Source organism: Lissotriton helveticus, chromosome 10 (genome assembly GCF_964261635.1).
Source record: "Lissotriton helveticus chromosome 10, aLisHel1.1, whole genome shotgun sequence".
Classification (NCBI taxonomy): Eukaryota; Metazoa; Chordata; class Amphibia; order Caudata; family Salamandridae; genus Lissotriton; species Lissotriton helveticus.
The window spans coordinates 487,831,199-487,844,584 of record NC_136071.1 but is presented as its reverse complement, the minus strand read 5'-3'; positions in this window follow the sequence as shown (position 1 = coordinate 487,844,584).

Here is a 13,386-nt window from a genome sequence, read left to right as displayed (position 1 = left end):
ACATGAATCCCATTCTGCGAATTCTAAATTGCGATTCGGTAATTTTCGCAATTTGGAATTCGCAGAATGTGGCTTTCATGAATCTGGGGGCTAGTCTTTCATTCCACCAATTAACACACAAGCGTTATTGTGATGAGTAACAGTTCTACCAGTTATTTTAAAACTGGTTGTGGGGAGCACTGTACAGTCAGTTCCTCTGCCACATTGGTTTTTCCAGGTGAAGAGCTTATGTTTATTTTCAAGCGGTGTATATTCTTTTCCCTGCTAAAGAACAGTTGGATGACAACTAGAAGACATCCGTAGGCCAATATCTCTATTTTCGTCTCATGAATTATCTTCAATATTGATCAACGGAGATATGCCAAAACAAAGCTAAACAATATTGGCATGAAAGCAGGCCTATAGTATTAACGGGAGTGCATTATAAAGTGAGGTAAGCAAAAACAACACCAATACAGAAAACTCTCTAGTGATGGGATGTGGCTGGCTGTGAACAACTACTACTCTGCTCTAGTGTATGGACTTGTGGTAACACGTCATTCAGAATCTAAACCCTCATTAACCCCTCCGCGGCGGGGGTAGGGGCGCACGCATAGCGCCCCGGTGCTCGTGACGAGCTCAGCTCGTCACACAGCAAGGTGGCCGTGTGCTCATGACGAGCTGAGCTCGTCACGGCCACACCCGTTTCTGTAGAACGCTCGCACAGCGGGGGAATTAGCCCCGCGTGCGAGCGTTGCGGACGTTATGACGAGCTCAGCTCGTCATGAGCACCCATGTGGTTTAAATGCTTTGGCTAGACATAGTTGCCTGAATAAGGAAGCATTCTGGGTCTGTGGCACATTTAAAACAAGCATTGGCAAAGGCATTGCAGTGTCGCGATAACTTGGGCGATACCAAGTGCACAGGGGCGATGTGTGTTTTAACCCAATGAGCGTGACTATAATAGTATCATCTGGCTCGAAGAAAGTAATAAATAGCCTGGAGGGCAAGGCGTGGTTAATCCATGGAATATCTACTATTGAACTTGGCAGTTCGGTCTGGACTGTTCCCATGAGGCACAAGGTCACGACTGATTTGCATATGGCTGGATCTGAATTGGGGTGGCAAAGTGAGCTAAAGAACAATTATGGATTCAACCCAGATCTGTGTGGGGGAAGTGTCTGAAAATTTTTAGAGCTCTGTCCAACATCTCTTTGTGTTTGCTATGTTTGCCCTATGTTGGCAGGGTATGCCCAGACGTGTCACTTGCTCACTTTTCCACTGGATTCAAACTAGCCTGGTGATGAGGGCTGTTACTCCGAAACTGGTCCGAGGATGCTCGTTTCTGGTTCAGGGAAGACCTGGCTTTGCAGTTCGATCTGGACTGTTCCCATTAGGCACAAAGTCAAGACTGATTCTCATTTGGCTGGGTCTGAACTGGTGTGTCAAAGTGAGCTAAAGATTGATGATGGATTCCCAGATCTGTAACTTGGGTGAGTGTCTGAAAATTTTCAGCGCTCCGTCCATTATCTCCTTGTGTAACCACTACTGAAGCCAAGGTGTCTGTGACCATGTTGTTGGGGCAATACGCGGGGCCCAACCTGAAATCACTACACTGGCGACAGGGGGGCCTGCTCTCTCTTTGTGTGCATCCCCCATCACCCACATATCCGGCCACTCACCCGGCGCCTTCCGGATCCCAGCGGCAGCATGACAGTGTTGCTGGCATCCTCAAAGGCATTCATCGAGCCCCTCCCCTGAGTTCGAGGGTATGCGCTGCAGCCTGCCCTGGCTTGATATCGCTGCTCTCCTTCACCGATGGTCGGGCGGTGCTCCACTCAGCAATTGGCCCGGTCGCCCCCAAGACCCAGCCCGATCGTAGACCCCCTCCAGCCCATGCTGGCTGGCCACACCTGCACACCACAATCTCTCTTCTAGCCCAGGAATGTATGACGTTACAATGCATACATTTACAACGCATGCCTTTACAAAGCAGTTTTTACATTGCAGCATCCTTTACAACGCACACATTTACATCGCATACCACTACAACAATTTATTTTAAACTACATTTACAACGCATTCCAATACATCGCATGATACCTTAAATGCAATGGTATGCGTTGTAAAGGTAAGTGTTGGATAGTGTAGGGGTAAAAATTACTATTCTAACTCCAGGAGGTGCAACAGTAGGGTAAGTGTTGGATAGTATAGGGGTAAAAATTACTATTCTAACTTCAGGGGATGCAACAGTAGTGTAAGTGTTGGATAGTGTAGGGGTGCTATACGTTGTAATAACATGCGATGTAATGCCTGCGTTGTAGTGACATGCGTTGTAGTGACATACAATGTAATGGATGCGTTGTAGTGCTATGCGTTGTAAAGGATGTTGCGATGTAATGACTGCGTTGTAAGGAAAATGCTACTTACCAGTATGCATCTGTTCTTGGCATGTAGAGCTGCAGAGTTGCACACTGTACATAGATCCCCACCTAGTGTTGGGCCCAGATATTTGCAGTTTGTTTTTGTCCTGAAAAGTTCTTTGGAAGTCACAAGATGGGTAACTCCTCCCCTGGACCATACTGCGCATGGACATTGGCTCCATCCTCAGGTTGTTTTTCGCCATTTAGGGAAATGATGAAGCTTTGCAAGAAAAGGAAGGATGTCTGTGTAAACTGTATCTAATTAAGATAATACTGGAACAGACAAGGGTAGCCGGGGAGGCGGGTGGGCGTGTGCAACTCTACATGCCAAGAACAGATGCATACTGGTAAGTAGCATTTTCCGTTCGAAGCATATGAGCTGCAGAATGCACACTGTGCATAGATTGTATAGCAGTACCCACCGTTAGCGGCGACCACCCCTATCTGTTGCAGTACTTTGAAATAATATTTTGCGAACAGCTTGGCCCACATTAGCTTGTTGCTTGGTTTGCACATCTACACAATAGTGTTTTGTGAATGTGTGCGGTGTAGACCATGTAGCTGCTCTGCAAATGTCATCTAGGGGAATGTTACCTAAAAATGCCATTGGAGCCCATATTTTGCTTGTAGAATGGGCTTTAGGAGGAACAGATAACGTTTGTTTAGCTTTGTGGTAGAAAATTTGTATGCATTTGACAATCCATCTAGCTATCCCAGATTTTGATATGGGATTACCCTTGTGTGGTGGTGAGAAAGACACAAAAAGTTGTTTGGTCTTAGGAAAAGGTTGTGTTCTCTCAATGTAGTACAGCAATGCTCTTTTGACATCTAGGGTATGAAGAGCTCTTTCTGCTACTTTTGTGGCTGCGAGAAGAAAACTGGCAGTTCCACAGATTGATTGAGGTGGAAGGGAGAAATGACTTTGGGTAGGAATTTTGGATTAGTACGGAGAACGACCTTATTCTGATGCATTTGCAAGAAAGGTTCTTGAATGGTTAGTGCTTGTAGTTCACTAACTCTCCGTAGAGAAGTAATAGCTACTAGGAACGCAACCTTACATGTTAAAGATTGTAATTAACGGGGGCGTGGCTAGCAGCCGGCAAGATGGCTGCTCACTAGAGAAGCTCCAAGGGTAGCATAGCCCTCCAAGTCAATCCGGACAATAATCCGATACATTTCTGCACTCCAAGGACCTGCACCGACGGCCGGGACCAGGCGGCGGCCACCTACCCCACTCCGGTGTGAATCCGACATCGGGTGTGTGCACTGCTCGAGGGCAAACTGCCGCGGCCCACCACCAAGCCGAGACCGGGGCCTAAATTAGAAGTGCCTTCCGGTGCGGGAGGCAACGGCGGCCGCCTGACCCCTGCGGCGGAGTGAGGAGCGAGAAAAATCAAGCCTGCGGCGGGAAAGAGGACACCGCGCAGGCCTCCAGGAGCGCGTGTCTGCGCATTGCGGAGCATACTCCCAGAGTCCTGGCCAGAGATCAAGCTGGAGTCGAGGTGAGGCCTGTAAGCAGGAGAGCAACCGGGGGCTAAAATAAAACGAGGGCCCAGCCACCCGGAGAGCCCAGGAGTGGACCCACATATCAACGGGCGCCCCTAGCCATCTGGGGACACCACAGAGCATCGAGTCCCTGACGACTCACCAGGCATCAACTACCGCCACACGAGATCCTGAGGCGCCGCGACGCAAGGTACTATACGATTTGCGCAGTTGCTCCACTGAGCGAGCGCAGGCCAGATCCTCAAGGGAGGGGATCCATCACCAACCCACCCCTCCTGCAGCCACCCTATCGAGAGGGCCTCTCAGGACCTTGCCCAGTTGGGGGGAAAGCTTTGGGGGCAACATGGGGGGGGGGCGAGGCCCACGCAATCAATCCACACAGCCCACGCTGGACAAATACGCCTATGGGAAGGACTTTCCACCACTCCCAGAGGGACGCAGCGCCTCCGGGAAGACCAAGGAGGGCGATGGATCACGCAAAGTAACTTTGGATGACATAATGGCAGCCCTCACAAACGTACAGACAACAGTGGGATCTATTTCCACGGATGTGTCCCTGCTGCGGGCAGACTTCCAGAAAATGTCAGCTAGAGTAACAGACGTTGAACAGGTCACCAAAACCTTGGTGGCAGACACTAACACACTACAACAAACAGTGTAGCGACTCGAGCTGGAAAATAAATTAATGGCGGAGAAGCTGAACGACCAGGAGGGACGTGCTCGAAGAAACAACGTCCGCATCCTTGGAATTCCAGAGAGCGAAGGGCGCAGGCTATGGACCTCTTTGTTGAGGAGCTGATACAAACCCGACTGCAGCCCAAAGGACTCTCCACTTTCTTCTCTATGGAAAGAGCCCACAGAGTCCCAGGCGGCAAACCCAAACCAGGAGCACCCCCCAGACCGGTGCTCGCGCGTCTATTCAACTTTCGCGACAGGGACGCCATCTTACAAACGGCGAGAATATCCCCGCCGATTCGGATCCAGATTTCGACAATCTCACTCTTCCCGGATTACACGGCAGCGGTCTCACGACGCCGGAGAAGTTTCTTGGAAGTCAAAAAAGAGTTGAGGGCCCAAGAACTACCCTATTCCATGTTGTTCCCCGCAAAGCTCAGAGTGGTGGCAGAGGGCAAGACGTGGTTTTTCGAAAAACCGGAAGAAGCCCACAATTGGCTCGAGGGGTGGCACCGAGTGGACGGACCACGCCGAGGGAATAAAGCCCATCGCCACAGAAATATGGCAGGAACTTCTGACAGCCAAGATCCACTACAACCGGACCTGGAGGACTCACAGCGATCAGACACGAACGAACCCAACCACGGATGACAATTGAAACGGTCGAGCAGCCACAGGAGACCTACCCACGTATAGACATAATAGTGGTCGTGTCGGCCTTGGACACTGGTCGGCAGCAGGCATTGGAAGGGAGGGAGGGTCTACCACTTCCCCCTTGGACTTCTCACCCCCAGCACGCAAATACAATGACTTGGGGTGGGACGAAGCACTCTGCTGAGTAGGGGTGGTGGACGGTTTTGAGTCCGTCAGGCAGGGAGGCAGGGTGGGTGGGTTACGGGGAAGGGAAGTTCAGTTTCAGTTTTTCTTTGTTCTAGTTTGTTACGGCACACATGACAGGGCGCAACATCCTTGGGTTAACGAATCCCCAGGGGTCACAATTAGGAAATGGTACATGCTCACCAATCATTACTTCTATGGCGACACGCACCCCAGCTGATCTAGCACAGGGCACGACCCCCGAAGCAGAGGTGACCCCCCTCACGTTGTTAACCTGGAATGTCCACGGGCTAGGGGACAAAATTAAGAGGGGTTTAGTGTTGCGGGCCCTGAAGCGCCAGGCTCCGATACTGGCGCTACTGCAAGAAACCCACCTCACGGGCACGGCATGTAAAGCGCTGGACAGGTGGGGATATAAGATGGTAATACACTCAGAATTTTCCTCAGGCTCCAGGGGTAAGGGCATTTTGGTTCGGAAAAACTCTTCCTTTATAGTGCTTCAGACTAGGATAGATGACCAAGGTAGATTTGCCGCACTACAGGGACAGTGGGAGGGTAGGTTGATCAATGTAGTGTCAGTTTATGTCCCTCCGGCGCTCCACGCCGTGGCCCTCCCGGCACTTAGTGAATTTTTACTTAACCTGCCGGAGGGAGACCTCCTTATCGGAGGAGACTTTAACGCCACAATGGACGCTGACTTGGATAGGTACCCGATCAGGACGCCGACAACTGGAGTCTCACGCCTCCAGAGCTTTGCGGAGGCATTGGGGCTGGTCGACATTTGGAGACACACCCATCGCACAGCACGTCAGTACACGTTCCACTCAAACCCACACAACAGTCTATCTCAGATAGACTACTTTATGACGGTGGAATCCAATCTGCACAATGTCAAAGACATTGCGATTAAGCCCAGAGGCATATCAGACCATTCACCGGTGGTGCGGACTATCTCTTATCACCATAAAACGCAGCGCAGACTCTACCCCATCTACCCTGGGTACATACAAATCCCCAAAATTCGGAAACAGCTCCGGACAGACACTAAACATTTCTTTGCCGAAAACGCGATGTCGGTTAATTCCCCATTGGTGGTGTGGGAAGCATACATGACGGTCATTAGGGGCAAGCGATAGCAACCATTACGGGGCATAAGCGAGACAAACAAAGAGAGTTAAGGGACCTGGAACTGGAACTACACAAAGTCAAGGCGGCTCACGCAACAGACCCCACACCTGAGAATACACGCACTCTACATCTTAAGCAACAACACTATAGGGAATACCTGAGAGATGCAACAGTGTCTGCCCACACAGCGACCAAACACCGAATCTATGATGTGGGGGACAAGGCCGGGAAACTTCTGGCATGGCTAGATAGGCGAGAAAGAGGCGGTAGAAGCATATTGCAAATACGGACGGAGGAGGGGAAATTAACAACGGACCCCCGGGATATAGTGAAAGAATTAGCCAAATACTTCCGAAGGGTGTACACATTCACATCAGGGGTGTCAAAGACGGAGGCAGCAGCATTTCTAACCGATATAGCAATGCCCAAGCTGACACAGGAAGCCTCTCTGGAACTAGAGGCTGATCCTACAGAGGACGAGATACAGGTGGCAATAGGCTCACTGCAGTCAGGAAAGGCACTGGGACCTAATGGGATCCCGATAGAATTGTATAAACAGCTAGCGCAAACTGTCAGCCCACATCTGCTTAAAATGTACACCGAAAGTCTGGAAAAGGGCGAACTTCCACTTGATCAACGTATCACCACGATAGTAGCTATCCCAAAACCGGGAAAACCTCCATCCGAAAGTACCTCCTATCGCCCAATCTCACTACTAAATGCGGAGGCTAAAATTCTGGCTAAACGCTGGCAAATAGACTCATAACTTATCTCCCACAATTAATCCACCCGGACCAGTCCGGCTTTATGCCCAATAGGAACACCGCGCTTAACCTTAGGCGCCTTTATGGGGCACTGGCTAAAGCGCAGTCACTGTCGGACCCGGGGGTTCTCGTGTCCCTGGATGCGAGGATGGCTTTTGATATGGTGGAGTGGAACTACCTTTTCGCGGTCCTCACACACCTGGGGCTTGGCCCTAAGTTCTGCGCATGGATCCGGCTTCCCTACACAAAACCAATGGCACGCGTAACAGCTAATGGGCACATATCGGAGGCTGTGCTGTTGTCGAGGGGAACACGTCAGGGTTGCCCCTTGTCGCCACTCCTCTTTGCTTTAGTGTTAGAACCCCTAGCGACGTGGATCAGAGGTACACCGTTGCTGAAGGGCATACAGTGGGCGGAGGGATGGGAGGACCGCCTCTCTCTATACGCAGATGATGCCCTGGTATATCTTACTGACACCGAGAACTCCATATCAGTGCTGCTGGAGGCATGTGATAGCTTCGGGAGGATATCAGGATACAATATTAACTGGTCGAAGTCTGTCTTGTACGTCCTAAAGGGCCCCGCTCCACGACTCCCGGATAACTGGCCACTGATGGTCACACAAGACTCATTTCAATACTTTGGTATACACGTTACGGCAGACGCAGCATTGTTCAAAATGATGGCGCTACCTCGATTCTTATACGCCCTTGAAAACACACCATATCCAATAGCACCAACATATTTCAAACAGATAGCAGCACAGGTATCCACACTACTATGGAGTAACAGGCCAGCACGAATTGCGCAAGTAAAGTTGCACCGTAGCTGGTATGATGGGGGAATAGCACTCCCTAACATCCAGATGTACTACTGGGCAGCACACCTCAAAATAGTAAACCAATGGATACATGAATCACAAGCAGACCCAGCTTACAGGGCAGACAGGGCCCAATTAGGCACAGGAAATATGCTCGCAATACTATATCACAAAGGACAAACCACAACACTACTGGGTCCCACGAAACACACGGTTATGCTATGGCACGTAGCACAGACTCGGATGGGGTGGAAAGGGACAATTACAAAACTAACACCTGTATGGGACACTAAAAGGTTAGGACAACTGAAAAAAAGCAGAGGGTTTGACCAATGGGACAATATTGGTATTTCAACAGTGGGAGACCTTTGAGACAAGGGGAGAGTATTGCCATTTGATCAGCTCCGGCAACAATACGATCTAGGCCCGACGGAGACTTTCCGTTATGCTCAAATACGCCACGCGTTGATGGCGGTAATACCACCAGACACTGAGGTCCCTGAGGCGTCCCCTTTAGAAGATCGCCTGCTTACGGACCACATGCCCAGGAGGGCCACGTCTTTTACGTACCGTAAAATAATTAATAATCTACCGGACCCAGTTAAAAGAGAGATGGGTGGAGAATGTAGGCGACATGGATGAAACTGAATGGCAGGAGGCCCTTGCATCACCTAGGGAAGTGGGAATACCAGCCAGGCTTCGCTTGGTACAATTAAAGATCCTACACCGCACGTACCATACTAGGACCACACTACACAAAATGGGGAGAGCACAACACCCATTTTGCCTCAGAGGGTGCGGGGAGGAGGGATCCTTTTTCCACACAATATGGGACTGCCCAATGATAGCAGAATACTGGCGAGCAGTTCTGCGAACAATATTGCAAGCAATGGCAGTGTCACTTCTGCCAGAACCGCGCAGGTGCCTTTTAAATGTATGGGAACCGAATGACTTAACACGCCATGGGCAAATATGGGTCACGCTGGGACTCATAGTAGCAAAACGTAATATAGCGCAGAAGTCGGGAGCGAGGGAATTGCCTTTGCTGGGGACCTGGTGCAGGGATATGGACCTTAATATGCTAGCGGAAAGAACTGTCTACATAAACCGTAAGTGCCCACGGAAATGGACTAAAATATGGGCAACATTGAATGCATGCCGGGGGGATATATGCGATCCGCTATCGGACTCTGATGGAGGCAGTTCGGACGACGACTGGGGAAGAATAGAGTGATAATTGTAAACAAATTGCCCAAGGTCATGAGTGATGTTATTCAAATGTATGGGGAGGTGAATTCGAATAATTGTCTTTGGTCAAGTAACCTAATTGTGCATTGTGAATGTAAACAACCTGTGATTTATGCCGCTGTGTTAAATGAAAACAATAAAAACAGTTTAAAAAAATTTTTTGTAATTCACATTTATGTAAAGGTTCGAAGGGAGATCCCATTAGCTGTGTGAGAACAATGTTCAAATTCCACACTGGTGAAGGTGGTACTCTGGGAGGAATTATTCTCTTAAGGCCTTCCATAAAGGCTTTAATAGCAGGCACTCTGAAGAGAGATCGAGGCTGTCTGTTTTGAAGATATGCTGCTATGGCTGCAAGATGTAGTCTAATAGACGTGTAGGCTAAGTTACATCTTTGGAGGTGCAGTAAGTATCCTATGATGTGTTGAATAGACACGTCTAAAGGATTAACATTGTTGTTGTGACAATATATTACAAAATGTTTCCACTTAGCTGCATAACATGCTCTAGTGGTTGGACGTCTAGCTTCTTTTATGACATTCATGCAGTCTGGAGGAAGGTTAAGATATCCAAATTCTAAAATTGCAGGAGCCAGATCGCAAGGTTGAGCTGAGCTGGGTCCGGGTGCCTGATGTCTCCACGGTTCTGTGTTAAAAGGCGTGCAGACAGGTATAGTTTTTGGTGAGGCACTACAGACATTTGTAGAAGTGTGGTGTACTACGGCTGTCTGGCCCACGTTGGAGCAACTAGGATGAGGGTCAGAGAATGCTGCTGTAGTTTGCATACTACTAGTGCATGAGTGGTAGAGGTGGAAAAGCGTACGCAAATTTGTTTGACCAGTTGATCCAGATCACATTGCCTTTGGACAGTAGGTGTGGATATCTGGCGGCGAAGCTTGCGCATTTGGCATTTTCGTGGGTGGCCAAGAGGTCTATCTGAGGTTGTCCCCACATCTGAAAGAATGGTTGAAGAACTTTCGGATGAAGTTCCCACTCGTGGATCTGTTGTGTCGGACGACTTAACAGGTCTGCTATGGTATTCTGAATTCCTGGGACATGTTGGGCTACGAGGAATATGTTTTGAGGTATAGCTCACAGCCATATGTTTGTGCTAGCTGATAAAGTTGCAGGTAGTGTGTTCCGCCCTGTTTCTGTATGTAATACATGGGTGTCATGTTGTCCGTACGGACTAACACAGCTTTGTTTGATACTTGCTGTTGGAAAGCTTTTAGTGCTAGGAATATAGCTAGTAACTCCAGATGATTAATGTGGAGTAACTTTTGTTGCGGAGTCCACCTGCCTTGCGTGGTGTATTGCAGTAGGAGGGCCCCCCAGCCGGAGAGCGATGCGTCCGCTGTCAAGATTATTTGAGGAACTGGCTCTAGGAACGGTCGTCCCTTGGAAAGGTTTTTGGTGTTCCACCACTGCAGAGAACGATGAGTCCGACTGTCTACCAACACTAGGTCTGCTAATTGACCTTGAGCCTGGTTCCATTAACGTGATAAGCACTCTTGGAGAGGACGCATTTGAAGTCTTGCATGGGGCACTATGAAATTACAAGAGGCCAGCATCCCTATAAGTTGCCTAAACACTCGTGCTGGAAGGGAGTGTTGTGGCTGAAACTTTGTGAGAATAGTTTGCATGCTGGCTATCCTTACTGGAGTGGGATAGGCTAGCGCTGTTGGGGTGTTTATTGTGGCACCGAGGTACTGTTGTACTTAGAATGGTTGTAGATGAGACTTGGTGTGGTTTATTGTGAACCCAAAGTTGTGAAGCAGTTGGATTGTGGCATGAGTGTGTTGTACACACTGGTTGTATGAGCTGGCTTTTATGAGCCAGTCGTCTAGGTACGGGAAGACGTGGATGTGCTGTCTTCGTAAATGTGCTGCCACTACTGCTAGGCATTTGGTGAATACTCTTGGTGCTGTAGTGACTCCGAATGGGAGCACTTTGAATTGATGGTGCTGCCCGTCTATTACAAATCTGAGATACTTCCTGTGAGCTTTGTGAATGGGAAAGTATGCGTCCTTGAGATCTAGAGTAGCAAGGAAGTTGTTTTGTAATAGGAGAAGAAGGACTAGTTGGAGTGTGACCATGTAATGGTCTGACTGGATGTATATGTTTAGTGGTCTGAGGTCCAGAATAAGCCTTAGAGAGCCGTCCTTTTTTGGGATAAGAAAGTATAGGGAGTAAACACCCTTGTTTTGTTGGTGCAAAGGAACTGGTTCTATTGCACTTTTTCCAGCAAAGATATTACTTCTTGCTTTAACAGTGATAGATGTTCTTGTGACATTGGGTGCTGTTTGGGTGGTATGTTTGGGGCGGTAGATGTTAGTTCTAGACAGTAACCTGACTGAATAATTTGTCGCACCCACCTGTATGATGTGATGTTGATCCAGTCAGGAAGGAATTGTTGCAGTCTTGCCCCACAGGAGTGGAATGTTGGGGGGGGGGGAAGGGGTGGAAAGTCATTGGGTAGGGGTGGAGTCAGAGCGGGAGTTGGTGGTTTTGCCTATGCCTTTGTTGTTGTTACCCCTGTAACCCCCTCTCTGGTAGCCCTTAGTGAATGTGGATTGGCTAGGGGTCTTGTAGGAAGTGGAGGGGCTTTCGGAGGAGTAGCCGCTTGTGTTGCCTCTGTATGATGAGCGACGAAAAGAACGTCTGGGAGCTTGCAGCTGCAAGGCTCCCATAGATTTTGCCGTGTCGGTGTCTTGCTTCATTTTCTCTAAAGACACATCGACATTCGGGCCAAATAAATGTGACTCATCAAATGGTTGATTGAGGATGGAATTTTGTACCTCCGGTTTAAAACCTGAAATACGTAGCCAGGCATGTCTACGCAATAGTGTACTGGTGTTGATTGCCCTTGAGGCAGTGTCTGCAGCATCCAGGGCACAACAAATAGAAGTATTAGTAATAGTTTTACCTTCTTGTATAAACACATGCTAACAAAAAACACACAACGAGTGGAGGACCAGAAGCTCCCCACGGAACTATGCAACACTACGAGATACCATCACAGTCTACTTCGAACCTATGCCAACACCGATTAGGAGTGATTCATCGTGCTCCAAGCCCAGTAGTGTAAAGAAGAATCCGTGGATGTTTTCCATGCTCAGCTGAGAGCTTGCCAGCACCTGTACTCTCCCCGATAAAGTTGACGAAGTCTGCGCCCAATTTATCCAGGGGTGTACTTCCACCAAGCTTAGAGAAAGAATCCTCCAGGAGCCCAACAGGTCTATGAGGGACATACTAACTTTAGGTCGCTCAAAGGAGCTCTCTAAGGCCTGAGCAGCCCATATGGACCCAACCTCTTCAGTTTTTGTCAAAGAATAGTCCGTCAATGCTGTCCAAAAGAAACTACACATGGACAAACGTGAACTCGCCGAATGCCCGAGCCTCGCCAAACAAGGTGTGCAGTCCCACCCATGTGGATGGTGTGGTTTCCCCTACCCTCACGCTGGCACACCAGCGAATGCACAGACATGCAGCACATGTGGCAAGCCTAACCCTTTCGTAAAGGTCTGCAGATCCTCACAAGGTTCTCAACCCAAATCTGCCGATCCTCGCAAGGGTGTCAACCCAAGCCACCACAGAAGGCTGTCCACACGGTAGAGCAACTTCGGGACACCCTTTCTGGCCCAGCGGTACGCCTTCAGATCGACAAATCCATGGCCCGGTCGCTCTCAGACACCGCTGCATAGCCTTGCACCTCAGGTCAAAGGTAGAAGCAAAATGGAGACTCTTGGAGAAGGCTGGCATTATAGAGCGGTACACTCACCTGAACGTCTGCATCTCCAGCACCGCTGTAGTGGTCCAGAATATTGTGAAGACCATACTGCAAAGCAACCTGGGGTGCTGAATGTGAGCAATGACATCCTTGTTCATTCAGCCACCCTGGAAGAACACCTGACTCGCCGTGTTTGCAAGGCTGGCAGAGTGCTGACTGACGCTCCATAGTGAGAAGTGTGACTTTCTGCACAGAGATATCAGTTTCTTCCGATACC